Consider the following 7,986-nt stretch of genomic DNA (forward strand, 5'->3'; position numbering starts at 1 on the left):
CAGTCATACAGTCTTTGTCATGAGCATGGCCGAGTCTGTCGAGTCATTGTCATAGCAAAGTAAATAGATAGTTGGGCTACTTGGCAATCCATTATTATTAAAACCGAGAGTGCGGTAAACACACAAGATGTAGAAAAAAAATAAAAAAATAAAGAACGTGTGTGGTGTGTGTTTTTCTGCGTTTTGTGCGTTTGTAGCGCTCAAAGTGGTTTTAATAGTAAATTGTGTAAATCCCTGAGGCAGCGGGTGTCGCATAGAGTATAGACAATGCTCAGGATGTGCACTACAGCAGATTTTAAGTAAATGTGTGAGCAGCTTGAAGGCTAACCGCGTTGTCGCCGACGTTCAGCATATGTATGTTGTCTGGACGTTAATAGTGGTTTTATATTGGCGCAACCAGTAAATATATATATATACATATATAGAGATGTATGTATGTATATATATATATATATATATATATATATATATATATATATATATATATATATATATATATATATATATATATATATATAGGGTGTTTCTTCAAAGTTCATCACCCAGGACCCGACTTAACATACGCAGGACAGAGGCTACTAACTTTTCGAAAGACCGTTATTCAGAGTACGGTACTACGACGGAGGCTGGTCCACCAGCCGAAAGCGTTCAGTACATAAGTCTGCTTAAAAGTTCGTCGTCTCTTTCCTGCGTATATATATATATATATATATATATATATATATATATATATATATATATATATAAAATATTTCAGGTGGTGCTGGGGAGATGACCTATTCCTATAGAAAAAGAAATGTACCCAGTTGTACTAGGCTTCATATAAAGTTAAGCGCGCAACACATATATATGGTAGTTTAGTCACAAGGCTGTGATTTTGTCAATACTTTCTGTAATAAAAAGGTGATTGCATCTGATGCTTCACCGGCTGCTGAAGCCAACCAGTTTATCGCCACCTGCATGGATTTTGGTTTAGCACAAGTCACTGCTTCTCCCACACATGTTACTCCGACGTCTTCTTCCCTTCTAGATCTAGTACTACCATCATCACAAGATACTCCATCATCCGTAATACATACGCCTAGCCTAAATGATCCCCATAGCTCGCATTTACCGTTAGATTTGTCACATGCACCATCATCAGAACGCTCCGAGAACCTTAGAGACTATAACCAAGCTAATTTTTTAGCCATTAATCACAATTTGGTTTCCTTTTTAGATATTTTTAACGAGTTGTCTTGAGCGATCAGTGCAAACAGCTGTATTTCATTTCATTTTATTACCTTAAAGCTCCAATAAATGGATCCTTTAAGCTCCATTTATTTAAGCTGTATGTTCCGAAATAAAGTGTCCGAACTGATCAGTCCTCATATCCTTCTTCGGCGCTTGTACACCAGTAACCAAGCTCCATCGTATAACAAATACAAAAACCAACTTTGTAACAAAAAGAAAAAAAAGCTTTTTCGAGCTGTGAATTGTTCAATTAAACCTGGCCAGTGGAAAGCGTACTAGACAACTGCTTCAGCATATTAACCAGCACTAAAGTCTACTCAATCGTCCAATTATTTCGCTATGTATCCCATCGTGTTGGACTAACTTGATGTACTAATTGTCGACAATTTTAAATTAGCATCATGTAGTGGAATTAAGTCAATAGCAGCAAATATTTGCTTCGCAGCTTCGAGTAGACCAGCTCATAGACTATAATTGAGCTATCTGCCACAATTAACATGTAAAAACGTTTGAAAGTGTTCACTGAAGCGCCCTGTATATGTCATCACTCAGTCTATGCGGCCCAACAGGGTTGAGATGATCGATCGTCTTTTTTTCTTTTGGACCCCGCTTGACAAAAGTGGCAAGAATAAATTGCGTACTGCAATCTGTAAACCAGGTGACAAGTAATTGAAGTGCAACAAAATTACAATAACAAGTGTTAGGGTCTTGCAAAGCCCATTCAATTTAGGCTGGCACCACCAGAAATCTAAACCAGGACCTGCTTGCCACCACCTTGATGGAGATACCTTGCCCCGTAAAAGGCGCATGCGGATCTAGAGTAGATAACTTGCTTGCAACGAAAGATCTTTAAGTAAATGGTGCAAGCATAAAGAGTGGATACACATGCATCTTTGTACAAACAGTTGGGGTCCTTTATTTTTATTTGATTGCGCAGAGGCACGCCGTAAAAAAACAACCTCCAAGTTTTAATCTTCATCTGTTGCAAACAGTGGTGCACTCGCAGGTCATCCTCTTGGACCTTTGTAAACTGCAAGAGAAACATTTGTAACTGTGACTGTGAATTCCTAAAAAAAAACGTTAGGCAACAATGAATGAAACACTTATCCTTGATGACTGTTTTCTGTCATTCGAAGTATTGTTAAAAGGTGTAGACGCGTACAAATGTGGGAATAAATTTTATTTGCTGTGTGCTATTCCGAAATGCAGTTTTTTGTGCTTCTGCAGCCCCATAATTGTTACAAAATCAGATAATAGCGGCGTCTTCATGCTCAAGTGCAATATGTACTTCCAGGTGACTAGTTCGACAACTCTGGGGAATACTTGCTCGATGGACACCGGCACATCACGGTGGACACGGTAATGGCCTTTAGGGTAGCTCCCAGCACTTCATCTATGGAACGGTGGAACCAATGGTTGGAGGGCTGAGTGATGAAATCCCCTGTCATGATTATGACACGCTTTATCTCTTTGTAGGAGTACAATTGCATAGCGCAAGATGCCTAGAATGCCCAAGAACGACAAATTATGTCCGCATTTCTCGGCACTTAGCACGAACCTAGCACTGCCTATCGCAAAATTGGCTATGTCAGAGATAGGCCGCCATTTATTCCCGGCAAATACGGTGAATCCATGAGCGCGACCTTGTCCTAAACCCCCCTCTGACTAGGCAAAGAAATACTTCGCAAGTGATAAGGCCATTCTCCACAGGAATAACTATTGCCAAGGGAGGAAGCTGGCTGTAGTAAACCAAGCATATTGCTGAAATAAAATGTGGTAATCGTCACTCAGAAAAATGAATTTTTCATTGCGAGACGCGCACATGCAGAATTCTATTCTCTGATACCATCAGGCGGTGAAAAAGAGCGGTGTGGTCCGCACCTCGAAGCTACCGCCTGCTGCTGCTGCTACTGCTCATGCGCTGCGACAGAAGCAATGATCAGGGCTTGAATTTTAAGAGGCTGACAACAAAGCCTAGAACAGGCCGGTATGTAACTTCAAAGTTAAGCAGACGCTGTGCTAGCGCGCTGCTCCTTCCATCACGTTGATATTGCATCAATGGACACCCGAAGTGGGCTACGAGCGCAAATTTGAATAGGTGCCTTAACCCATTAAAGACCAGCGTGACCATATGGTCACGTTAGTTTGCACAGTGGATTTCAATTTATTAAGATTGACAAAACGGCACCAAAATCGCCTTTGACGTGCCGTTTGATAGATTAGAGTTCGCTTTATGAATACCAAGTGGCAGCAGCTGTCAGTCGTTTTGTGGGAGCCCCTCGCAAAGGCAGGAATAAGTGTCGCTCTGCGAGTAGCGTTGCCATGCATCGCTCCAAGGTGTAAGTGTGTATTTTTTTACTACTTGTTTAAGCAATAGTCAGATATCCTTACCTCCATACTGCTCTTTGAATATGTGACCTTCGATGACCATTTGTGAAAGATGATAGTTTTATTCATCCATGAACGAGCGCGTTATCTTGCGCGTTGCCATATGGTCACGCTGGGCTTTTAGGCTACCTAACTTTTTATTTTTTTTAACTGCATTCTCATCTCGTGCACGGCTGCTGACGCGTTCTCGCAGTGGTTATTCCTTATTTTATTGTCTGAATAGGTAGGTGTTGGAAGAAATAGCGACGCAGTCGTAGAGGAACATGACGACGTGTCAGTGATTTGTATCAAGCCGCCAGAGGCTAGCACCTATTCGGATGAAAACTCGGCCGATGAAGTCTCAGGTGGGCTCATTGACATTCTAAGCAGGTGGTAGCTATTAGCTGGCGCTGAAACTGTTTTCTCTGACGGACGCCGCATTAGTGTATGCGACTCGGACGATGACAACCCCGGCGAGCAAGGTGACAGAATATAAGAGGTTTCTTCTATAGTTGATGCGGCCATTCCGGGAAAATTATCCACTGCTTCTAAGTGGACGAAGGGTGATCTCCAGACAAGCATTGGCATATTTCGTGGCTCAAACTTTGCTGCTTACAGGGACTTTTCACCTGTTGAGTTGTTCGATCTTTTTGGCAACGCCGTACTCGATAGGGCGAGTACTCGTATGTTGAGAAGAAGCGAATCAAGGTAGCCCATCCAAACACTGTTGCTAAGTACAAGATTTATAGGAGTTACGGAGCAGATGGATGCAAATGAAGGCGCCTATAGGATTGCAATCCGTGGCAAAAAGTGGTGGTGGCCGATTTTCACTTCCCTTTCTGATGTATCTATCAGCAACGCTTGGGCGCTAATTCGTAGCACAGGGTTCAACGTCACGCAGGTGGAATTCCGCGCGCAAATTGCACAAAGCTACCTGATTCGATAGGACAATAAGCCTAGAGGACTTGGTCAACGCAGAATACCACAGACTGGTGATGTCCTCACTGTTACACGGTATGACCAAGTGGCCCACTTTGTTGCACCAATACCTAATGGCAAGAGGTGGAGGTGTGCATGAGATAATTGCAACAGCGCGGTGCACACACAATGCACAAAGTATGACGTCGGCATGTGTATTCCATGATTTAAACCATATCACACTAAATAAGTGCTCGACTATTCGCTATATATGTTTTTTGTGATGTTTCATGGCTTGAAATAAATGTTTTTACCTTCGCGTATTTTGCTGTAACGTAAGGGCCCACTGTGACCATATGGTCACGGGCTATATTTCAAAAACTAATTAGGCAAGAATAATAATTTCTTGCATGTGAATTATTAGTATAAATGTAAGTTAAGGTATGACATTTATTTCAAGATAGCAAGAAAATAAAGAAACCGGTCCCTAATGGGTTAATGTAATTAATTAGGAAGTTAATAGCCAATTTTTTGTAATCTTTTAGTATATGAGTACCAATTTCTCTTGCAATTAATGTCCAACTCTGATTAATCGAGCTCAAAGGCTAGAACAATCTCATCTGCCACAGTCGATATTTAAAAGTTCCATGAACTTTACGATTATCACCCCCTATATTTCACATCGTAATCAATATTATCTCGCACGCAGCTTTCTTTTACATGATCGTAACTCATTGTACACCGTGGAACTCATAGTACCTAATTAGCCACCCAAGCAAAAATTAATACATGGCACATCAGGGACAAAAAATTAATAACTCGACGTTCGTCCCCCGAATCAAATTATTATATTCCTTTGCCTGGACCTTGTGCCGTCATTGACCAAACCCTATTACACAATGTGTATAGCGTCCAAATTGTATTTCACGAATTGAGCTTCATGAAATGTGTCCTTTGAATTGTTCTTTCTTAAATTTCTTCTTTTTTCATTCTAAGTGCAATATTTTCCGAAATTGTATCGAGTTTTATTTATACTATAAGGGCAGCCATAAACGACAACAGGCGTTCAAACACTTGACGTTTATGGCTCATGCACTTACTGCTGTCTGAATGTCGAATGCTTTGAACGCTTAGGGTAAACTGCATCTACTTTCCACACGATACCTCTCCCACATCAGCAAATGAGCCAGAATTGGCAGTAAAGAAAATAAATGTGCTAAAGATGTTGCTTGCGTGCAAACTGTGAAGAAATTAAATGGTACTCAAACTACAGCTAGGTGATTGGAAAGAAACAACACTACCCGCTGTGGTTGCTTACTGGCTTAGGCGTGTGGCTGCTAAGCACAAGGTCGTGGGATAGAATCGCGGCCGCGGCTGCCACATTTCGATGAGGCGAAATGGAAAAACAAGCATGTACTTGATTTAGGCGCACGTTAAAGAACCTCAGTTAGTCAAAATTTTCACAGTCCCCCACAGCGGCAGGTCCCATAGTCTGATCGTGGTTTTATCTCGTAATACCCTATAGTTTATTTTATTTATTGAGACAAAATAATACTTCGTAATATACCAAAAATACTCATCAATGGCCGCATAAATTTTCTCCCACTGCTTCATTAATCATTCAATATTCAAAGCGTGTGGTCTGTTGATGCAGCGCGCACAAACCGCTCATGAGTTTTACCAATTTAAGCCATCTACGCACTCTTCAATTACTTATGTTCTGCTCGTTTTCACTGTGCTTGATATATCACCTAAATGTGTGTCTACTAAAGTGCTAATTACACAGAGTAACTCACCAGCAGAAGAATAGTACAACAATCCAGCTTCAACGAGCAATGTTATTGAATACACACCACACTTCCTTATTCGTACGTTTTATTTATGTCGCAATAAAGCTCTAGTGACTAAGCACACCGTGCACACGTATTAGTATAGGCAAACCATCGAATATGACACACTGCCTAAGAGATCAGCCAACGGAGCATTTTAAGTAGTTTCATCGCTTTAGATAACGCTGTTCATCAAGAGTATAGGAGGAAGGAGTCAGTTCATTACTGCTCCACTGCTGTATTTCAGAATTTTGCTTGAGGCCGCGTGTGTGCTGCAGACATGTGTTCTCACAGAAAGACATGAAAAGCTATACTTACTACCAGTTGGTGAAGTCGGCTTTCGAGTTGTTGTTTGAGGAGGCATGGGCTTTTGTGGATACCTGTTAGATCTCGCCTCTATTTGTACTTGTTGATGCGCAGCAAGAGCTAATGGCCGATCCCCCTCTTGTAATACGCATTGAAGAAACAGACACGTAGCTAAAGCAATCGTTATGTCAAAACTCCAAGCGTTCTTCATAGTGAACGGTGCGAAAGAAAAGTTAAGCATTTCAGCTAGCAGCAGCAGCCGCTTATATTCGCGCTGGAACACAATGCACACACAGACAAAGCGCAATCTCTTGTATTTCTTTGGGCTGTTATATCTATTTGGCATGGATGCCTTTTGGGTCTCATGATGACGTCAAAGTGTACGGCACAGTAAATTTAATGGTCTTCAAGGCATACTGTTTCTGTGGCAGTAATGGTGCTTCAGGACGCAAATCATTTCTCAAAGAAATGTTGTTCAAGCGCAAACGGAATCCTGCAGATCAAAATGCTGGTATAACCTTTTCTGGAAACACTCCTATGATATTTTCAGGATTTACTATGTCAGTATGTTGCAATAAAAATACTAACTGCGTGATTTGGGCTGGATTTGAGATGAAAAAAAAATTACTCTGACTTTCTCGTCTAATTATTCATGTCGAAATTCACTATTAGTGCTTATAGTTTTCCCTTGTCACTTCTGGCAATGTTCCCCATGTATTGTGCAATACAAATGTTGGCATACATGCCTCCTGTTTTCAGATTATATTGAAGGGGCATATCTTAACATATCCACCGTACTATGCTACCTTCAAAAGCTCGATGGATGTTTCCGGAAACACTCTGTTTTATTCTTTACGCAGTTATTGAGGGCACTACATGCTTCTTGCTACATGCTACATGTTCTTGATAATTGCTCGTAAACTTATACGAGGCCACTGTTGATATCCAGTGTGCTTTTCAATATGGATCTTCAAAAAAACGTTTGCAGAATTATTTAATACTGTAAGAACACTGCCATTGTCCACGGAAGCTGTTTTTAACACTTGCAATAGTAATCAAAAATATCTTGAATTTACCCAGATATTTTAAAATGTTCCTTGCGTGAGTCAGCCCTTTTAAACCTTTGCAGTACGCGAACCTTCCGAGTCAATCAATAGGGAATTTATTTGAAGGCTGTAAATTGCGCACATGGCATGCACTTCGCGAGCGCATTCGCCATTGCTTTCTCCTCATTTTTATTAAGTTTCACATCCGTGCTGTTCATATATTTCCCACAGTCGCCGGCGGCATATTGCACCTTTCGTTAATATCACTTGTCAAGTCCCGTATCCTT

The 7,986-nt window shown here is 41.0% G+C and overlaps 1 long non-coding RNA gene across 1 annotated transcript; it reads right to left on the bottom strand.

Moving 5' to 3' along the window:
* Positions 1–2,123: 2,123 nt before the first annotated feature.
* LOC135910283 (uncharacterized) lies at positions 2,124–6,909 on the bottom strand. Its single transcript, XR_010566990.2, has 2 exons — positions 6,666–6,909; positions 2,124–2,263 (listed from the first exon to the last, which is right to left on the bottom strand). It is a non-coding gene; the product is annotated as an uncharacterized lncRNA (long non-coding RNA).
* Between the last annotated feature and the right edge of the window lie 1,077 nt (positions 6,910–7,986).

Source organism: Dermacentor albipictus, chromosome 8, assembly GCF_038994185.2.
Source record: "Dermacentor albipictus isolate Rhodes 1998 colony chromosome 8, USDA_Dalb.pri_finalv2, whole genome shotgun sequence".
Taxonomy (NCBI): Eukaryota; Metazoa; Arthropoda; class Arachnida; order Ixodida; family Ixodidae; genus Dermacentor; species Dermacentor albipictus.